This window comes from Gopherus flavomarginatus, chromosome 1 (genome assembly GCF_025201925.1).
Source record: "Gopherus flavomarginatus isolate rGopFla2 chromosome 1, rGopFla2.mat.asm, whole genome shotgun sequence".
Taxonomy (NCBI): Eukaryota; Metazoa; Chordata; order Testudines; family Testudinidae; genus Gopherus; species Gopherus flavomarginatus.
Window position 1 is genome coordinate 115,540,616 of NC_066617.1, and position 21,458 is coordinate 115,562,073.

Consider the following 21,458-nt stretch of genomic DNA (forward strand, 5'->3'; position numbering starts at 1 on the left):
ACCAGCCTAAAATCCATGATGTGACTATCTTTCACCCAAGACTACTTAGTTTCCTTAGCAGCCTCCTGAGAGGGACTTTGTCAAAGGCTTTTTGAAAGTTCAGATATAATGTATTGATTCTCCCTGTGCCGCTATTCTGTTAGTTCCTTCACAGAATCCTGACAGGCTGAGGAGGCACAAGTTTCTCACAGACGCCGTATTGATTTGTCCATTTCGTGTGTCCCTATCTGCAAGCAGAATGAACGGCTGCCTGAGCTCATGTTTCAGACCCACAGTAGCAGTCTCTTCTCTTCACATTTGACCATCTCCCTCACTCCATCTCCTCTTCATTCACTCACCTTCCTCCTACTTCTCGTTATCACCCCTTCTCCATCCCACGCCCTCCTCCTCACTTTCACTGAGCGATGCAGACAGATTGGAGGGAGAGTTGTTGAGTCCCTTCCCCCACTGCCTGCAGCTGTGAGAAGAGGTGCCCTTGAGCACTGCCATGGCATGAGAAGGAACTAGGGAAAGGGAAGCCCCAGAGCATCCCCTTCCTCCTAGTCAACAGCCCTGAAAGCAGCCCAGGGAAGGGGAGCCTTATGGCTAATGTGGTGGACTTGGACTCTGAGTCCAGAGACCTGGGGTCTATTCTGGCTCTGCCAAACACTCCCTGTATGGCCTAGGAGGACATGTCTGTGCTCTCTGGCCCCCCCTCATAGAATGGGGATGACAGCACTTCCCTACCTCAGAGTTGTTGCAAGGATTAATACATCAGAGACTGTGAGGGGCTCAGCTACTATGGTGAGGACAACCATATAATAGCAGAGCTAGCTAGAGCCCTGGAGTGCTACCCTCTACCCTCCCAGCTGGCAGCTCCATGGGATGCCTGCACAGGTACATGGCTTAAACAGAGACCCCAGGTCATCAGACAGGAATGATTTATTGTCTCCACAACCTGGGCCAGATTCTAAGAGGCCTGGAGGTGACTTTATCCGACTACCAATTCCATGGGACAGCCAGCTCCCCACCTTTTCATTGCTTTTAAAACATTTAGATGGTAGGAGCAGGTTCTTTCCTCAATAATCTGAGTTCTGCAGACATTGGTTTTCCACCTCGCCATGTTTTGCAGGAGTGGAGATTCCCATAGCTCCATTTCCTTCCCTGGCCTGCACTCCAGCATCATGAAAGTCACATAGCTCAAAGAAGTACTTTATGATGGTTAACATGTCAGCATTTGTTTCCTGTTGGCACAACAGAAACAGTGGCTACATTTCTCTCCCAAGTAAGCCACGTATGACTAGTACAACTATTGCACACAAACAGTGGTCAGGGAGCAGGGAAGAGAGAAGAGAAAAAAGCACCTCTTCACCAAACCACTTTACAAGCCCTACTTATATAAGAATCACTGAAATGTAGCCACCTCTAGATAGATTATGTATGGCAGCTGGTGCACAACTTACTATCACAACTAGGACAGGAAGTGAAGATGAAAACTGCATGCAAAGGAAATATGGAGTTTGTTTTTTAAAAATAATGATCACAAGTTATCAGGGCCTCTGTCTCAAATCCCATCTAAAGACAGCACTTGGAGACAGCAAGCCCTCCCCTGGGGAACTTGCTGAATACCAACTCAAATATAAGAGTACGCTGCACTGAATCACTAATGATATATTCCCTGACACACTTTGCATTTTCCTTTGTGATCTCCCATCCCAGGATTTACCAGGCCTAATCCTGCTGAGTTTGGCAGATCTGACAAAAGCTTAGCCTGCAGTGGTATGGCTAGGGCACCTATTACAGGAGCAGTACATACAATCCTCAGGAATTAATCTATTTCTTGCTGAGCAAGGGAAGTATAAAAAAAAAAGATTCAGTCACCTCAATCCGACTAATGCAGTGAATACTCATCACATGTGTAGGGACCTAGAAGTTACACTACACTATAATGTTCCAAGTTTAAATTTCAAGTTACACTGATATTTATAAGTTTAAAGAAAACTCAATGTTCTCCCTAAGAAAGACTGTACTGTACAGGTATCCACTGAAAAACACATACAAAAGTAAGACTCCCATTAAAGAATTCTCTGGAAGCTTCAACCTTTCTATTGCAGTGATATGAGAGTTCACTTCCAGGAGGCGGCCATATGCATGTGAAAAGGCAGGACACTTGAAGGGCTGGAGAGCTCTTCCATTTGTTAATGGGGCAAAGTGCTCTACTCTGAGTGCTGCGTTAGGTAAGTTTTAGCCATGTATTTAAAATGGAGGGGTAAGCGTAAGGTTTTATTTGTTAAAAAAAGGTAGCTGGGGGTCTGGGATTGGTCCATGTAAACAGAATGCAGCGTCTGAACCCTAAACAGCAGATAGTGCTATTAATATTTAAACGGATTGTGCTCGTATTAGTCACTGCTGTTTGTTAGTGATCTTGCTCTCAGTACTCCGTTCTGCCTGAGACGCTCCCTTCTTGGTTTCAATGTCACTTTGGAGCTCCATAGAGGAGCATGCAAGCAGCAAGATCTCTCCCCCTACTCTTACGGAGCCTCCACATGCAGGGTCTGAGCAAGTGTCTGAGCAAGGAATATGACTACATCACCCATATTTAAGTACAGATCCTAGTTCAAAACCAGAACAACAATACCCTCCACCCAAAAACAGTTGTCTTAGGGGAGGTAGTACAAGTTTTTCTAATGAATTAGTTTTAAATCCAGATTTAGAATCCAGATGGGTTTTAAACCCGTCCTTTCAACTGCACAGCTTCACTAGATACACGCACCACTCCACGTTCAAAGCCTCCAGCTATCTAGCACAGATCTCATCTGTTCCTGCACCCAACTTGCTCCTTTAAGCTCCTTTCAGAGGTGAACTCCTTGCTCCTGCCACACCAGATGATGGGAATATTCCATCCCATCTCACCTATCCCCATCCCTTTCAAAACCCACCTCTTTGACACTGATTACAGCCAGCGAGTCAATGGCCAGTTTCTCCACAACAGCACTTCCTGTGCATCCACTCGTATCCTTACTGGGAGATCCTCAACACTGAGCTTTTAGAATTGTAACTCATTTTTCATCCACCCCCCTCCAATGGGGAGAAGATTTGAAGCATCAGACAGCAGTAACTGCTACAGGCAGGACATTAGACTCAATGGACCCAGGGCGGCTCTAGACATTTCGCCGCCCCAAGCAGGGCAGCATGCCTCGGGGAGTGCTCTGCCGGTCGATGGGAGGGTGGCAGGCGGCTCCGGTGGACCTCCCACAGGCATGTCTGCGGAGGGTCTGCTGGTCCCACAGCTTTGGTGGACCACCGGAGCCGCGGGACCAGCGGATCCTCCACAGGCACGCCTGCGGGAGGTCCACCGGAGCCACCTGACATCCTCCCAGCGACCAGCAGAGCACCTCGCGCGGCATGACACCCCAAGCACATGCTTGGCATGCTGGGGCCTGGAGCCACCCCTGCATGGACCAATAGTCTAATCCAGCACTGGCAAAAATCCTATGTTCCTATGAAAGTGTCTCTGGGCAGGACAATCACAAACCAACAGTCCCTGAAGCCAAAGCCTGTGTGATTTATATTGGATTAGAGGGGATCAGAGATGGACCAGATGTGAAGGAAGGTGCTTCCAAAAAGCATGTCTCAATGCCAACTTTTCAACTAGAAATGATACAAAAGCAGTACAGAGGACTTTTAAGACACACCCCATAGTAAAAGAGCCTGAGGAAAAACTTTATTAGGCTTTGTCTACGCTACGCACCTTTTACCGACATGGCTATGTTGCTACAGCCATGCCGCTAAAAGGTGCGCAGTGCCGCTGTTTGCTGGCGGGAGAGAGCTCTCCGGCCAGCAAAAAACTTCCACTCCCAACGAGCGGCAGTAGCCAAAGCGCTGTTCACACCGGCATTTTTCCTTGACTAAAATTTTGTCTTTGGTGTGTGTGTGTGTGTGTTTTAACACCTCTGAACGACAAAAGTTTTGTCATTCTGTTGCAATTGTAGACAAAGCCTTCGAATCAACTACATGTGGGATGGGTCAAGGCAGAGAAAGGTGATTCACAATCAGTACCTAGGTCCTGGACAGATTCAATGGGTAAGAGGTCACCCAAAGATGGGAAGAGGGACCAGAAATATGGGGAAGTTAGACAAATACGGAGGATTATCAGAAATGCAAAGAGAGGCTGTGAATAGATCTCCCTGGAATACCAAGCAACTCCAATTTTATATCTGAAGTACAAAAGTAAGCGATCAGCCAAGGAGAAAGAACATTACAGAATGGAATGAAAAATGAGGGCGCACACGAGGATAAAGCAGCTGAAGTGTTAAATGACTTTTCCCTAAAAATGTACTGTATATACAAGGGACAAGCCAGCCTCTGGCTCCGTGTCAGCTTGAGCTGCAGTCCTGGACACCCACGCTGAGTGACTCAATGAGTGGCGGCACAGAGCTCCATGGAGGGGAAGGGGATACTAGCAGAGTTATCCAATCAGCTACATGCACTTGTCAGGTTAACGCTACAAGCCCTTGGCTTTTTCAGGAGTTCCAACATTTACCAAAAGTTTTTGTAAGATAATAAAATGGGAAGGCCCTGCTTAAATTACCCTTCTCAGTGGGAGGGCGGGTTAGAGGCAAAGGTTAGAAGCAGTAGCTCCTGGTTCAGCGCATCCTGAATTTTATAACAACTGCAGGACTCTGGAAGAGGCCCTGAAGGGGTGAATAGAGAGTGTTAGCCAGAGCAAAGAGGAGAGCACTACATGGTCTGGAGTTGTACAAAATGCTGCTGCCTTGGCCAATACACAGTAAATGGGATTTTGTCTTGACACTGTGCCCAAGATACACCTGTGGAACAAGGATGCCCATTCTGAAGTGACAGTAACTTTCCTCCACAGAAGAGTCTAGATGAGGAGGAGCTCAAGGTGCGGGGGCCAGTTGGATGCTGCTGGGGGCCTAACAGGTGGGGGGGGGAAGGGTGCTTGGGTCCCGCTGTGGATAAGCTGAGCGGCTCCACTGGAAGGGTTGTGGGGTCAGATGGGGAGCCCATCCTCGCTGCAAACTTTAAAGGAGGTATGATGGGGCTGTCACACTGAAGTTTTACTTAGGGCAGTAGATTGGCTTGAGCAAGCTCTGCACCTAGGGATTGAAATGTGCATAAAGCCTTAATACACAGCCTTAATACTTCTGGGTGTTGGGCAGGACACCCTTTTACAGATTGGTAAACAAGCACAGAGAGATTAAGAACCCCATGTCATGCAGTAATCCATGGCAGAGTCACGAATAGATTCTAGGACACCTGACAAGCAATCCCATACTCTAACCACTAATCACTCTGCCACGCCAGCCAGCATTTCCTCATAACAGTGGAGGAATGGGCAAGAGAAAAAAGCTGCAAAGACACTTACAATTTATGGTTGTTCAGGGAAGCATTCAGAGTCCATTAAAAATACCAATTCCCCTTAAAAGTCTGAAAGGCAGTGAATAAGAATTTTCACCAGAAAGTCAAATAAGTTAAATCACTCAGTTAAAGAAAAAAAATGCAGCTTGTTTGCCTTCTGCTCTCTTTCTCCTTCACATTTAAGCAGCTTTTTAGAGTCTTTTTTCATGTCTGAGTAAGTGTAATCAAAAACTGTCATCTAGCACCATCCTTGACAGAATGAAATCCTAAGTGAGATAACGTAATCAGCATTTCTTCCTCCAGTAAGGGGTTGGTTATTACCCTAATTAATGTTTATCACACTTTGATTACTCCTTGAGCCTGATTTGCAGGTGTCTAAGTGTTAGCATATACTCCCATTTCTCTAGAGCCCAAACTTCCTTTCAGAGCTCACACAGATCAGAACTGTCAGGTTACATGCAGCAGGATCTTGTGTGCATTACATTACAGAGTATGTTTTCACTCTCAAAAATAATTCACGTAGCTGAAGTTGCGTAACATAGATCAGCAACCCCCCGCCCACCCCCCAGTGTAGACCAGGCCTAAATGAAAGTCCAGACTACCACAACTTTGTCCTATTCATAGACCACCATTAAGGATCTTTCCCTCCCCGGGCTCAACCCCCACACACTTAGCAGCTATAAATTTACTGTTGCAATCAGGGTTCCAGAGGTATTTCCCAATACATCCTGGGGAGAAATTTCTTTTCAATCTCAAATCTGACAGTTTGGTTAATCCTGTGCACACACGAATCAGAATCCTTTGTTAAGCACCTTAAGCCTAGTCTACATCTGGTTTAGCATTTCTCATCAGTGGTGCCCAGAGTGTTAAGCACTTGTGTTTTCATAACTAGCATATCCACGGGGAGCTGCATCCTGTGCTAACAACGGAGGGAAATGTAGTGTAGACACACCCTAGAGGAAGGGCTATTTCATGGCTGGAGCCCAGGACTCACGGGTTTAATTCCTGTCTCTGCTACAGACATTCTACATGACTTTAGGGATGTGGTTCTTTGCTGCAGTTTCCCCCATGCAAAAAAGAGTAATATTTACGTCATAGGTGTGTCAGACTTCATTCATTAACATGTTTAGATCCTCCAATTGAAAGATACCAGACATGATGGGCCAATTGTTCAATACAGTCTGGTGCAAATCTTATGATCCCATGACATGTTGTTATTTCTTATGAGTAGCACCTAGGGGCCCCATTGTGCTAGGTGCTGTACTAACAGCAAACTTTTCCATGCACGAACAAAAATAAAAAAAGATAACCAGTGTTCAAAGCACTAGCCATTCTTCTCCTCCTACCTCCAAATTCTAGTATGTGGAATCTTCTTTTCCCTGGGACAGAATGCCACATGCTGATCACCCTCTGGGGAAAAAGGCCTCTCTGTATATTTAATCTAATAATGGTTTGAATTTCACTGCTTTTCATCCCAGGAGCTCAAAGCAATTCCCAAATGTTAAATAAGCCTCAATACCTCTGACACAAACAGGCAGAGTTACATGTCCCCATTCAAAAAGCCAGGCTGTGATAGCCAGCAATAGAACCCCAGGAATTCTGATTTCCAGGCTCTTGTTCTAGCCACTGTTTAGCTTGAGCTTTCTTTTTGTTACGTTCCCATGGGTGGCCACACGTTTTCCAGCTGCCGCTTACTTGTAATGGTTTGACTAAATCTGAACCCCTCACCCACTTTTTGTTTTTTAAAGTACTTCTGCACTGCAATGCATCTCTCCTACACCTACTTCTTTTTCCAGGCTAAATAATAGTAAATAGAGAGAAAAAGTGGGTGAAGTAATATTCAGTATCCTGGGAAGGACATGGCTATAACAACAGTGCACAGAGTAAATAAATAGCAAGATTTTCCATAGGCTTAAGCTTACTCACCCCTTCCCCCCAAACCCCATTCTCTGGACCAAAGATGTAACCCCCTTCAGATGTCCTCAAACTAGGGTCTCATCAATGAACTCCTCTGCTTTATTTATGGTATTCTCCCACCCTTTGATGGAGTGTGTGATCAAACAGCATTCTCTTTGCATGGTATTGATAACCTGAAGCCCTCAACACTTTGCCAGTCAGTAAAGCTATCAGAAGATGGTCCTGGTATGAACACTAACTCCTGTACGTCTAAGTGTATAATTTAAATGCCATCCTTCATAAAAACACTGATCCATCCATGTATAACTAAAGTTAGCTTGTTCAGGAGGAGACAAGCCCAAGTCAGAGAAAGGGCCTGCCATGGCAAAGCAGTCTATCCCACAAGCACAGAGCTTGTAACCTGCACTGTGTAAGGGCTTGTCTACACTGGCACTTTACAGCACAGCAACTTTCTTGCTCAGGGATGTGAAAAAACACACCCCGAGTGCAACAAGTTTCAGTACTGTACCAGTGTAGAGAGTGCACCAGCGCTGGTAACTGTGCTCCCAGCACTGGTAGCTATGCCCCTCGTGGAGGTGGGTTTTTAGAGCGCTGGGAGAGCTCTTTAACATTGCCAGTATAGACTAGCCCTAAGAGAAACACAGACAGTTTTTCCAGAGCAGCTCGGGCTTTCTTCTCCCACTTGTTTCTATCCCCTTTCAACTTGCACCTTCTAATGAGGGCCAGTCATTTTGTCTTTCCCTCCCCCACAGTTTGGATGCCAGCAGGTTTGGTAAGTGGGTCACCTGGGCTTTTAAAGAGTTGCCCATCATCATGGTATCCAAGTCCTTGTTCTTTCTGGTGATGTGTTCACTTCTTTCTATATATTTGCTGTAGTAATTAAACCCTCTTACAATTTATTATATCAATCTAAATCAGTCTCTACTCCTCCCTGCCCTACCGTCCCAAGTTTTTCTGCCAACATTTTTCTAGCTGTTTTTGTTCTGGTGCCAGAGATCTATCTTGTGATCACTACTGCCAATTAGCTCTTAAACGTCAAGATCCTTCATCATTTTTTCCAGGATTAGTAAGTCCAGCAGCACCAGAAAATATCCTCTCCCAATAACTCAAAGCCCCTGCTTGACAGGTTATCAGTTCATTCCTGTTGCCAGTTTATCACTGTCTCTAAAAAAAAAACCAACCCCTTGACTGACATGTTCCTTTCCTCACCTGTGCTTCTAATTTCAGCTCCCAGTTCTATCTCAAAAGGTTAACTCTAGCAGCAAAGGCTTGGTAACAAGCCTACTTGTACCCAAGTATTTCTCCAACTTTTCTGTATTGCAAATGAACATTCCTTCAGATAGGCTCATCTTCTACCCTCCAGCTGTGACCCCAACACCTCCTCTGAGGAGATCACAGTGCTTGCTTACACACTCGGGGGGTTATGCTTAGTTGCCCAGGAAAAACCTTTGACACCCTGTGGAGAACATGGGAAATGTCTGTATTGTTTTTATGAAAAGATGTGTGACTGTCTCCCCTACTCACTTTTGTACTGTTACCTAGTGGGAACGAAGGGGTTCGTTTCTTTCATGGATTAGGGGAATAAGAGATGGGTATCTGTCACATAGTTTTCCTACCAACCCAGACATGCCTATCAACAACTGTCAACATGTGAATGGAGCTACCTTGGAAAGGCAAGGGATGACCGCTGACTGGAATTAACTTCTAATACCAGGCAAGGGAGACAAAATGTGTGAACACCAAGGATGCGGGCTGCCCCATGTAGTGAGCTGAAAGGATCCAGGACCACCTTCTGCAAGCAGGGAGTTTACCTCTCAGACCAAGGCAAAGAAGGGCCCATCGAACTGAAAAAAGAAGAGGCTAGCAAGCTACGAGAGAGCCATGCATGAACATTTTACTCTACCATTCTAACCCTGTGACCCTAAAATAGTATGTTCCAGGTGACTAATACATGCTGTCTTGTTTGGAAATGGCTGTCCTATGTCACTGCAAACATCTGCTTGTTGTACAGCTTCCAAAAAGGCTAAGACCACAACAGGGGTTCACAGTCTTTGGAACCAGTGGAAGGAGCCACCGTGAGAAACACAAATACTGAAGCCAGCAAGCCAATCTCAGAGTGGTGGGGCCATCAGGCTCACCACTGAAAAAAGTTGGGGCCTAGGGTTTACATTAAGAAGATGATACTCCACCAGAGAGACTGTATAAATATCAGAGGCAGAGCGCACATTGTTGAACAACAACACACCCCTAGAACGAATCTCAGACTGGGTTCCACTGAGCAAAATTGTCACAGCTTGAATAGACAGATGCTCCGTCATTCTGCTTCAAACAGCTCATGGCCCTCCAGTGACCCAGTTTGAGAACAACTATAGACAGGTAATAATCTTTACCTCTGTGCAATGAAAGGCCCCACCTTTTGAATAAATCTGTCCCAAGTAATGACTTCCTTAAAATGAAAGTGTATTGTAGACAAATCATTAAGAATGGTATTATGGGATTCCATCTTTCTTGCATCTCCTTAATACTTGCTCAAATTTGCTCAGTGCACAGAAGTTTTTCTAAGTACCATCCCCACAAATGCAACCTGGGCTCTGACAGACATGCTGGCTTCTCTCCTTGTGGCACATCACAGTCAATAACAAAGGTTCTGCTGGATAAACTATGTCCTATGTAACAGCCATCCAATCCCACAGGCAGATAATAAATAATAATAATTTATGGAGATATATCTATCTCATAGAACTGGAAGGGACCCTGAAAGGTCATTGAGTTCAGCCCTCTGCCTTCACTAGCAGGACCAAGTGCTGATTTTGCCCCAGATCCCTAAGTGGCCCCCTCAAGGATTGAACTCACAACCTGTGCAGTAGGCACAAGTATAACGAAGGGCATGATTTGGCCTGCAAAATCTTTGACTGACCATGCCTCAGAAAGAAAGAACACAGCTTGATTCTCAAAGCTCAGAATTAGTTTTTGCAAGACTAGAAAAACATCTAAAAAATCAGCACCTTAATATGGAACCAGCAAGAAAAACTCTGAATAATGCCATATTCAGAAAGCCACGTTTTCAGAGGAAAAATAAGCTTTGAAAAAAATTCACTCCATGGAGCGAACACAGACGTCGTGCTTTCTACAGAACTACACTTGGTGCTGACACACTAAGGTCATAAGTGCCTCAAATATCTTAGATAATCAAAAAACATTCCACTGCTCTGCAGCCTTACCACAGCACTGGCACTGACAGAATGCCAGCCATACAGCATCACACCCTCTTTCCTAAAGCCCTATCCTGCTGATGTGGAGTGCTCATGTACTTCTCATCCGAATCAAGAGGTTCCTCTTAAACAGCTATTGAATGCAGCTCCAAGACCATGGTATTAGTAGTAAAAAGTTCAAGCCCCATTTGCTTAAAAGGTGCTTTAATTCAGATGCCAAGATCACTATTCTTGGATAAATTAAGAAAGGCAGCTGCCGCAGGAGACACAGGCTCACCTATTTAGAGAGCAGGGGGTAAAGTGCACTTACAAAACCCTTATACCTAAATAATACCCCAATCCCCAAAAATGTTTCCATTCTCTCCCCCCCACACACACCTCCAATCTCACAGGATGGCACATTCCCCCCATGAAACAGACCCTTCTTTTTCTGTCAATACACAGGGTTTTTTCTTCAACAAATGAGGTTTCTCCTTCCTTACTCTATAAATGGAGTTTTCCTCATTTCATGAGTGTTTGCTAGCTCCAGAAATAGATTTTTTTTCTGACATAAAGATTGCATTTACACTCTGAGATCTCAATCCTATTGAATTTCAGACAAAGTCAATTGACAGCACCACATTTAGTCAAAGAAAAAGGACCATAAAGAGAGAAGTAATGTGCCAGCCAAGCATGAAGAGCAGACCTTTCGCACTCTTCTTTCCCCTTCCCCCCATTTATATTGGTAGGAGTCTGCAATACACATTTCAAGCTATTCAATGTTATTTTCCAGACAGTTTCCTCCACACCAAATCCCTGATGGAAGTCATGCCTATAAAATGAAGTGACTTCTCTGCGTCTCCTCCTTCAGGGCTGACTGAGTAGAAGAAACTCATCCATAGGAAGAGAAAGGACTCAAGCCTGTGTGTGGGAGTTCAGTGATGGAAACTGGTTGAGAAGGTAAAGCTATCACATTGCACAGGAAAACAGTGACATCAGGAGGACGGAGGGAGTTGAGGCCAGTTCAGACAGTGCTGCCAAACCTGTAGGCTAAGTCATTTATTTTTGGGGATGGTGGGAAGGGGTGTCCCAGGGACAGGCTGAAATGACAGTGAGATTTTTTTCCCCTCTGCTCATGCTTCAGCGCTAAGCGATGTGGAGTACAAGCTGCTTCCTGGTGACAGATTTGTGGGGTGATAACTGAAACTACCTAGGGAAAAAACTGGATGTTTCCCCTGACTGGGGAAACAGGAAATCTCCATCCACTATTTCTCTAGGACTCTCCAGAGCGATCCCCTCTTTCTGGAATACTCTTGATTGGCTCACCTTCCAAGCTGTGGGACTAGAGCTCCTCCACCACACTGCTGAAGCAGGTAATGGGCTGAAGGGAGGGAAGAGCCCACATGACCTTGGTCAAGAGCACAGTTTGCAGAAGGCCTCAAGCTTTGCTTGAGCTGCTCATTGTGAAAGTTATGAAGAGAGTGGAGATTGGGAGCGATGTCAGGGTAAGAGGGCACATACACGCAGGAAGGCAAAGCATGGTTATAGGGTTGATGTGGGCAGCAGAGTAAGCTGAAGTTCATGTCTCCACTGTTCCTGAGGGTGCAATCATACCACGTGACATTTCAGGAACAGTCACACTGGGCCTGGTCTACACTTCAAAATTAGTTTCACATGGCTACAGTATTCAAGGGTATGAATTTTTCATAACTCCTGAACACCATAGAGGGTTGCCAACCCTCCAGGATTATCCTGGAGTCACCAGGAAAATAAAAATTTATCTTTAATTAAAGATGGTCCTATGATGAAACCTCCAGGAATATATCCAGCCAAAATTGGCAATCCTAGCACCGCAGCTATGTTGACCTAACCCTCAGTTGAGATGTGGCTAGGTTGACTGAAGAAGGCTACCATAACCTAGCTACCACCCCTCAGAGAGGTGGATTACCTACAGCAACTGAGAAACCCCTTCCATCACTACAGGAGGCATCTACACTACAGTACTACAGTGGCACAGCTACAGTGCCAAAGCAGTGTCGCTGTAATGCCGACAGCATAGACATGGACCTCCTCACAGCATGGGCAGTAAGACAGCACCTTTTCCCAGTGGCTACATCTTGTGTTCCAGAAACTGGGGGCATGTCTATATTACAAACTTAAGTCAACCTATGTTACGTCGACTTATAGCCACCACAGTAATTACTGCAGTGATTCATGTCCACACTGCCCTCCTTCTGTCAGTGGTGCGCATCCTCACCAGGAGTACTTCCACCAACTTGAGAGGGGCAGTGTGGGGGGCTACCTGCCAGGGATCAGGCGGCAGCAGCTCGGCTGGGAAAGAGGAATCTGGGGGGAAGTCAGGCTCTAGCTAGAGCCCCCCCAACCCCACCATGGGGTGACAGCCCAAGTTGTCAGAGGCTTTCTTGTCAATTTCACAGCTCTAGCATGGAGGAGCACAGGAGAGGTGTCACAGGTCTGGATCAGAAAGGCTCATCCTTATTCATGTTTTAGACCCGGGTGCAGACTACTCGCTTTGATGCCACTGACCTACTCCTGTAGATGCTTCTGCTTGAGTCACCTATGAATAACTCGATGCCTTGGAATTTCTGAGGAAGGAATACTTTCACCTTCTCTTCAAGTCTGCTTTCGGGTATGCAGAAAATGCCACCTCTTCCTCCCACACTTGGAGACTGCAAACTTAGAATGTTGCCACATTAATCCATGCTTGTATCACATCAATCCTGCATTGCTGGAACACACCATTCTGACAGCCCTGGATGAGCCTTCAGAAACATCCACTAGTGCAGCTTCTGAGTGGAATGGATCACTTGGAGAAATATCACTTGTGCTCCATGATATCTGCTGGCTACCTATTGAGTTCCCATCACAGTTTGAGAATCCAGACAATCCTAAAACCCTACATTGTTCTGAAACCCAGTTATTTAACGGATCACTTTGTTCTATCAGCAGATTGAAGGTCCAGTGGGTATCTCTGTTGTCAGTGCCTGAAAATCTTTTGTGGTGGATGTGATAAACAAAGGAGGGAAGGGGAGGTAGCTCCCTTTGATGGACACCCAGCCAGCCAGTTAGCTGTAAAATCCCTCTTGGTAGCTGTTCTTGACTTGTTTTACCTGTAAAGGGTTAAAAAGTCCTCTAGGTAAAGAAAAAAAGTGGGCACCTGATCAAAAGAGCCAATGGGAAGGCTAGAACTTTTTAAAATGGGAAAAGAAACTTTCCTTTGTTTGTGGTTGCTCTCTCTAGGCTGCAGAAACACGGAGTAGCAATGCTATAAGAACAGGATTTGATTTTTGGTGTCCTAAGAGGTTTGTACATATGCTGTTTGATTAGTTGGGGGCAACAGCTAATTTCCTTTGTTTTCTTACTCAGCTCTTCCCCGGAGGGTGGGGGTGAAAGGGCTTTAGGGTATCCTACAGGGAGGAATTCCTAAGTGCTTCTTCCTGGGTCCAAGGGTTTTTTTGCATTTGGGTGGTGGCAGCATTTACCAAGCCAAGGTCAGAGAAAAGCTGTAACCTTGGGAGTTTAATACAAGCCTGGAATGGCAAGTATTAATTTTTAGAATCCTTGCAGGCCCCCAGTTTCTGCACTCAGAGTGACAGAGTGGGGATTCAGCCTTGACAGTGGGCAACGCAGAGGTCGTGGCTGAGAAAGTAGAATGAATTATATTGTGAAAATTGACAGGATTAAAGAAATGCTGTCTGTACCTTTAAGTAAAATTGTTGGAATGCTGCAATCCAGGTGGTGTCAGGAATACAGACATTCACACAGAACAATTGCACCATTTAAGGGCAGTTGGTGAAGTATTAGCCTTAGATCGATAAGAGTTGTAAGGAAATAGGATATGCATGCTATGCCCCTGGTGAATTATACTGTTTTGCTTTCTTTGTCCCTTTGTCTAATTCCTGCTCTTTTATCTGTATAAATAAGACTGTTTGGATCTTGCATGGGCATTCACATCATCTGGTTGTTATTGGTGGAGCGCTGCGCTAATAAGACAGAGTGGTCTGATAAATTGTGAGTCCTGATTCTAACTTTGACAATTTGGAGGTCCCACCGAGATGGCAACCGCCTTCACTGGGACTGTGTGATTCCTGACCATTTTTGTAGGATGACCGTGGTAGCCAGCACCTGGGCATTTGGCCTGAGCGGTCCTCCACTAGAGCGGAAAGGCGCACAGCCACAGTGAGGTCTACGCCATCGAACCTGTTGGTTCCCACTCTGTTCTGGTAGGGATCCTGGGATCTGACATCAGGAATCTGGTCAGGTAATTATTTCTGTGTTTTGTCCGGACTGAGGACTGTCCTGTCTCTGTGTCTATCCGTCCTCTTGTGGAGTGTTTGAGTCTGGGTGCCGTCTCTGTCTGGGGATCGGCCTACCAAGGGGTTCCTGTCCCCGCGGTCTGAGTGAGTGGAATCTGCACAATCACAGCCGCACCGCACTTTGGGTAAAACCCCTGGTGTGAAAGCAAGGGCGATTGAGGCAGTAGCCTGTGGGCTCCTTTTGTGTGTTGCACTGCGCATCGCTCTGACGAACCTGAATTTCCTTCTTGTGTGATTGGTGTGTGAAGTCCTCCTGTACTGGTAACCAGACGTCTAAGTCGGGACTATTCCCTAAATGAACGCCGGCTCATTTTATGTATTTAGGATGGGTCCGGACTCCTGTAAAAAGGGTCCAGACTCCTGTAAATGTCTAGAAAAATGGTCTAGGCTAACTCAGGGGGATCCCAAAACTCAGTGGCCACTGTTAAACTCTTGAAACAAAGACTGAGTGGACGTCTTAAAGGACAAACTCAGCCAACCTAAAACTAAATTGGCTAAAGGAGAGGTTAATTGTTTCATGCAGTGGTGGCAAGAGGCAAATCATAGGTGGACAAAATCAAAACTCGCCTCTCTCAAATATTCAAATAATAAGTTAAAAGCTTTATTAAAAGCCTCCTCTCCCACCACCAGATTGAGCGCTCCCCTTTACCCCGTTCTCCAAACCCCGGATCGATCCAACCCCCTTCATACTCCCATCTCATTGTAAAAAGGACAAAAAGCTCCTTGTTCTGTTACACTTTGTTGTCTGCCTCAAAAACTGATTCTTCAGTGTTCCACTACCAATGCAGGAAGGAGGGTGGACTCCTCAACTAGCCCCCGCCCTTCCTGGTCCCTTTCCTTGAACATTTCTTTCAAAGTTGTGAAATGACCACAATATCACTCACAAACAGTTCATTGAGAAAAAAAAAAAAGCAGGATCGGGCCCAGACAAGCAGGCAAGCAACAGATAAAGAAACACGTTGAAAGCCCTAAGGGAATATTGTCAGGGGTAAGAAAAGCAGTAAGTGCAGGCATGAACCCCTGGAACAATACTTAAAATGGTGAAATCTGAGGTGATAAAGGTGTCATTTTGGGACATAAACAAGTGATTTAAGAAAAGAAAGTGAAAAGTTAACTCTACAGAGGCTGAAGAGAATTAAGCAGTTAAACTTTGTGGAAAATGTTAAAAAGGACCATGTTAAAGAGAGAGAATTCTTGGTTTCTTTGCAGCCATTCTGAAGGGAAAATGGGCTCTTTTTCCAGAAAAATGCCTGTAAATAATCCATATATATATACAGCTATGTAAAAACAAAGCAGTGTAAAGAAATGTTAAGGAAAAGAAAATGTGTATGTATCTATTTGATTGTGAAAATATGTAACATTCTAAGAATCTAAACCAACACATCTGGTTTGTAAAACTCCTGTTTTCTAGGTGTGAGATAAATTGGTTTTGGTTTTGTTTTTAATGCCACTAAAAATTCATTTGACTCTTTAATTCAAAGTTGCAAAACTGACAGACCTTTTTGGAAGACCCAGGTAATTAGTGCTGTTTGGCTTTGGGATTTAGCATTTAACCCTTAAGGGGTATCTTGATTCTTTACAAAAATTAAAATATTTTTACATAAAGACCAAGTCATGGCTGCAATAGGGCAGTCAAAATCAGGAGAATAGGGAGAGATTCTGAAGTCTTTTTGTTTGGTTGGGTTTTTTTTTTTGTAAGAATAGCAGATAAAAGCTGCAATGAAAGAATAAGAAAATAACAGTGACCCTCTGAAGCAACAGCAGAGGTGAGGTGCACAAAACAAAAAGAAGCAATGTTAAAAACACTGAGCCTTAAAATGGCTCTGTGTAATCAGACTGTCACTTTGATAAGGGTACATTAAAACTCTGTCAGAACAAAAACAGTTACACCTTATGTAAAAATTAAAAGGGCTAATGTTTTTAAAAAGTTGTAGTATAGAAGGAATGTGCATTTTCCCTAGGACATGTGCAGTGTATATTGTAGAAGGGGGTAAAAGAAATGCAAAGGAAATGTGCTACTGAATTAAAATCCTATTAGGGCTCCAAAAAGAGCCGCAATAGGCTGTGTTTTCTTTTTCAGATCTCTGTTTGTTAAGACAGAGGGCTTGTCTACATCAGAAAGTTGCAGCGCTGGTGAGGGAGTTACAGCGCTGCAACTTAGGAGGTGTACACATCTGCAGGGCACCACCAGCGCTGCAACTCCCTGTTTGCAGCGCTGGCCGTACTCCCGTTTTGTCTCGGGTGTAGAGGATCCAGCGCTGGTGATCCAGCGCTGGTAATCAAGTATAGACACTTACCAGCGCTTTTCTTGACCTCCGTGGAATAAGCAGGTATCCCAGCATACCTGAGGAAGCATCTGGTAATCAAGCTGGTCTCCTTCCCCGTCTTGCTCTCGCGTTCCCCGAACCCCGAGCAAGCAGGTCTCCTTCCCTGAGGTTTGCTGGGTGGTTCGGGGAACGCGAGAGCAAACCGCGGCGAAGCTGGTCTCCTTTCCCGGTTTGCTCTCTCGTTCCCCGAACCCCCGAACAAGCAGGTCTCCTTCCCTGCGGTTTGCAGGGTGGTTCGGGGAACGCGAGAGCAAACCGCGGCGAAGCTGGTCTCCTTTCCCGGTTTGCTCTCTCGTTCCCCGAACCCCCGAGCAAGCAGGTCTCCTTCCCTGCGGTTTGCAGGGTGGTTCCGGGAACGCGAGAGCAAACCGGGGAAGGAGACCAGCTTCGCCGCGGTTTGCTCTCGCGTTCCGCGAACCACCCTGCAAACCGCAGGGAAGGAGACCTGCTTGCTCGGCGGTTCGGGGAACGCGAGAGCAAACCGGGGAAGGAGACCAGCTTCGCCGCGGTTTGCTCTCGCGTTCCCCGAACAAGCAGGTCTCCTTCCCTGCGGTTTGCACGGTGGTTCGCGGAACGCGAGAGCAAACCGCGGCGAAGCTGGTCTCCTTCCCCGGTTTGCTCTCGCGTTCCCCGAAACCCCTTGAAGCCGCCCAACAGCGCTGCAGTGTGGCCACATCTAACACCACTTGCAGCGCTGGTTGCTGTAAGTGTGGCCACTCTGCAGCGCTGGCCCTATACAGCTGTACTAATACAGCTGTAACAACCAGCGCTGCAAAATTTTAGATGTAGACATGGCCAGAGTCTCTGAGCTCTGCTGATGGCTTTGAATCCAAAAGCCAAGCCTGTGTTGATGCAAATTACCTAACTGATAAAGAAAGGTGAGAACTGCCAGCACAAAAGAAGCTGCAAATAAAGAACATACCTGGTCAGCAAACAAATTGCCTACATAAAAGGCATGGTATAACAAGATACCTTTAACAGATTTGATGCTAATGTTATTGTTAATATTAAATATTAAAATAAATTTGATGTTAGTAAGTACCCCTGTAACAACTTATAGTGTGTATGATTTTTGGAAAAATCCTTTAAAGTAATATGGTAATGATGCTTCTCAGCTATTACCTGTGAATAAACTTAAAGCTTAACACAGCAGGAAAAACATTACAAACTTGGTCTGCTATATAAGAGGAAAAACTTGAGGTACACTACCTCATGAATTTAATCACTAAACAGTGGAATAATTTCCCCATAACCCTTAAAAAGTAGAATCAATTAAAACCTGGCCTGCCTATAGAAAAAAAAAACAGAAAAATATGGGGTAATTCCTCTGTTTTGCCTGCAATCAGGAAGAGTATTTGTAAAAGAATGGAATCTTTAAGCAACAATCAATGCCACCCCAAAAGGGGTAGAAAAATGTTATTTTTGTCTTTCAGAAAATCATAAAAAGCTAATACCAGCTACAGAACAAATGTAAGTAAAAAAAAATACTGCAATAGCTATGGAATGTACTGAAATGCAGATATTTAGAACATAAGATGTTTTGGGTAATAGAAAATATTAAGTTTTTAATGCATTTGTTAAAGCAAAGAAAAAAAATCATTGTTTGATACCTAGCAATATAAATGGATGCAGTATGTCTCCAGTACGGTGAGACAAAATTTGTTAAGTGAAGATATTGTTGTTAAAATCGCACACCAACAGGCTCTGGAAGCAAAGACATGGAAGGTTAGCCCACTCCCCAGATTGCACCTGGGATCTTTCTGGCTGTCCTGGACCTCAAGCCAGTGGGCTGCGGAGAAAGGGAAACTATTGAACACTACAGATTGTACAAAGTGGGTATGCTTATCCGTGCCTGTTGCTCCAATGCCCTGTAGTAAAGACATCTCACTAGAATCCTGTATGTGAAATAAAATTAATAATGAGACAAAGTACTGTATAATGGGCTATGTGTATGTGTTAATTCTTGGGGAAAATTGTTTAAAAAGTGTTAGTAACCCACCAGAAGACAAATGTAAATGTAATGTAAGTACTGTGTTTACTAATAATCACATTCACTATTTGCCACAACAACAACAAAAGAAAGTCTCAGCTTACTGTAAGCACTGATTTAGCTGAGTTCTCTATCAATCTTGGCGTTGAATGGCAAACAGTTACCAATCATCTGTTAAAAGGTAAAAAGGTAACATAGTTCCTAAAAAAAAAAAAAACGTGGAAAACTGGACCATTCACATTATACACGCAAATAGGGACATGTTAAGAATTGCCACTGCAGAAAGACATAACAGCTTACCATTGGTATAACATATTCTCTGGATGGTCTCTCACAACTACTAGCATACTAATGTTACTACCCCTAATCGTGTTTGGTTTTAAATTGTATGTGTTTAATTGCAATGTTTAAAATGTGCTGTTGGATAAAACAAATGTATGCAAAGCTAAAGCCACAGGCCCAAATCACCTCCCAGTATTTTCTATTACACGGACTAAATAAGAAGTGACACTAGCGATTAATAATCTTAGTGTCAAAAGGGGGATATGTTGTAGGAGCAGGATTTTATAATGTCCCATAAGAATTAAAGTATAATTTGATTTCATCCTGCTAGCCACTTTTTTAAATAGCAGAAAGAAATAACCCCCTGGGACTATAAGATTCTGTTTTCCCATATGCATTACAAATTGGGCCCTCTCTTAAGTCTTTAAGATTTAGTTAGTAAGAGACAGGATTCTCTATTGTGTCTATGTTAAGTAAATTAGAGAAACATTGAAGGCCTGGGTCTCAATGTAAATTGTCTTGGTTATCAATTGTAAAACTTAGCAAGGTTTAATTTGCAATGCCTTTTTTTGTTGTTGCTCGATATAAAATACTACTGTTTGTATTCTCAATCTATTTGTGTGAATGAGAAATGTATGCATCAGGAAAAGATAAGGTGTGAAGGCCATTGTTATAGCCAGAGTCAAGGAAGAAGTAGTAAAGAGACTTAAAGAACATCCAAGAATCACCAGGCAGTGCTTACTATCCCGACGGCTGTTAAACTGTCTGGCATCTCAGAGTGGATACATGCTTCGCAGTGTAAAAATGCACCACCCCCAGTGAACCAATCATCACCTCAGGACCACGCAGAGTCAATTTTGACTCCAGAAGAAGAGTAGAGGAACAGCCTGCAATACCTTACAATCTACGCTCTCATAAGGGTTGCCGGAAGCAGACGACTACATAAAGCAAGGCCCAAGAAGAAGCAGTAGTGAGCCTAGTGCCTGCTGCCTGGTGGACATAAAACTGTGACTGCAGTTCCCTCAGTTGAGGTTGTCAGAACCAGAAGGGCCCTGCCTCCAACATGCACCTCTGGTGGTGCCTGTTCCTCGGCTGTTGGTGTCTTAAGGTCTGGGGAGTCCACAATGACAATTCTTTTATCCAGCAGCAATTGTGGATAGCTCAGACCCTTATTATTTCTAAATGCTAGGTCTGCAGCCATATCCCAGCCCATTCTCAAACTGGTGTTCCTGTCCTGGCTATCCCACTCAATTCCCCAGACCTCACTGGAGGACCTTGTCCGTTTAACACAACATGGAACAGTAATGACATCTGGGCAGAGGCTATTGGCAGTTCCTTTATCCCACTTGGGGGAGTAATACACCATGCAAAGAGGCTCATGAGATTACAAGCAGTAGTGAAAATAATGGCAAATGAAACCAGAGAAAGTTTAAAAACCCTGGCCAAAGAAAAAGGGGCGATCCGACAGGTGGCCCTCCAAAACCGTCAGGCACTGGACATAGTGCCGGTGGCCAAAGGAGGGACCTGTGCTCTCATTGGAAAAGAATGTTGTGTGTTTATACCTGACAATACCAATGAGGAAATAGATCGCGCTAGCCACTTAGAACAAATCGCATATCTTCCCCATGAAGAGTCAAGTTCTTTATGGAAGTGGCTAAGTAACCTGTTCAATTTCTCTGGCATAGGAAACTGGTTGTTTCAGGAGCCCTAACTATCCTGTTTGGAATCTTAGTGATTTTTGTATGCTTTCAGTTAATCTCCTGTTGTATCCAGAATTGTGTCACCCAGATGACTGCCCCAAAACAGAGTGCTAATATGATGATTTTGAAAATCGCTGATGAACAAAGAGATAAGGAACGGTTAATTTGTGGAACCCAGTAATTGTTGGTCATGGCATGCGCTTGACCAAAAGGAGGGATTGTGAAAGTAGAATGAATTATATTGTGAAAATAGAAAGGATTAAAGAAATGCTGTCTGTACCTTTAAGTAAAACTGTTGGAATGCTGCAATCCAGGTGTCAGGAATACAGACATTCACATAGAACAATTGCACC

General features: G+C 44.5%; 1 protein-coding gene across 3 annotated transcripts in view; it reads right to left on the bottom strand.

The window, feature by feature from the left end:
* The window catches only part of WASHC1 (WASH complex subunit 1), an 84,389-nt gene that overhangs the window by 23,592 nt on the left and 39,339 nt on the right, over nucleotides 1–21,458 (bottom strand). The window lies entirely within an intron of this gene.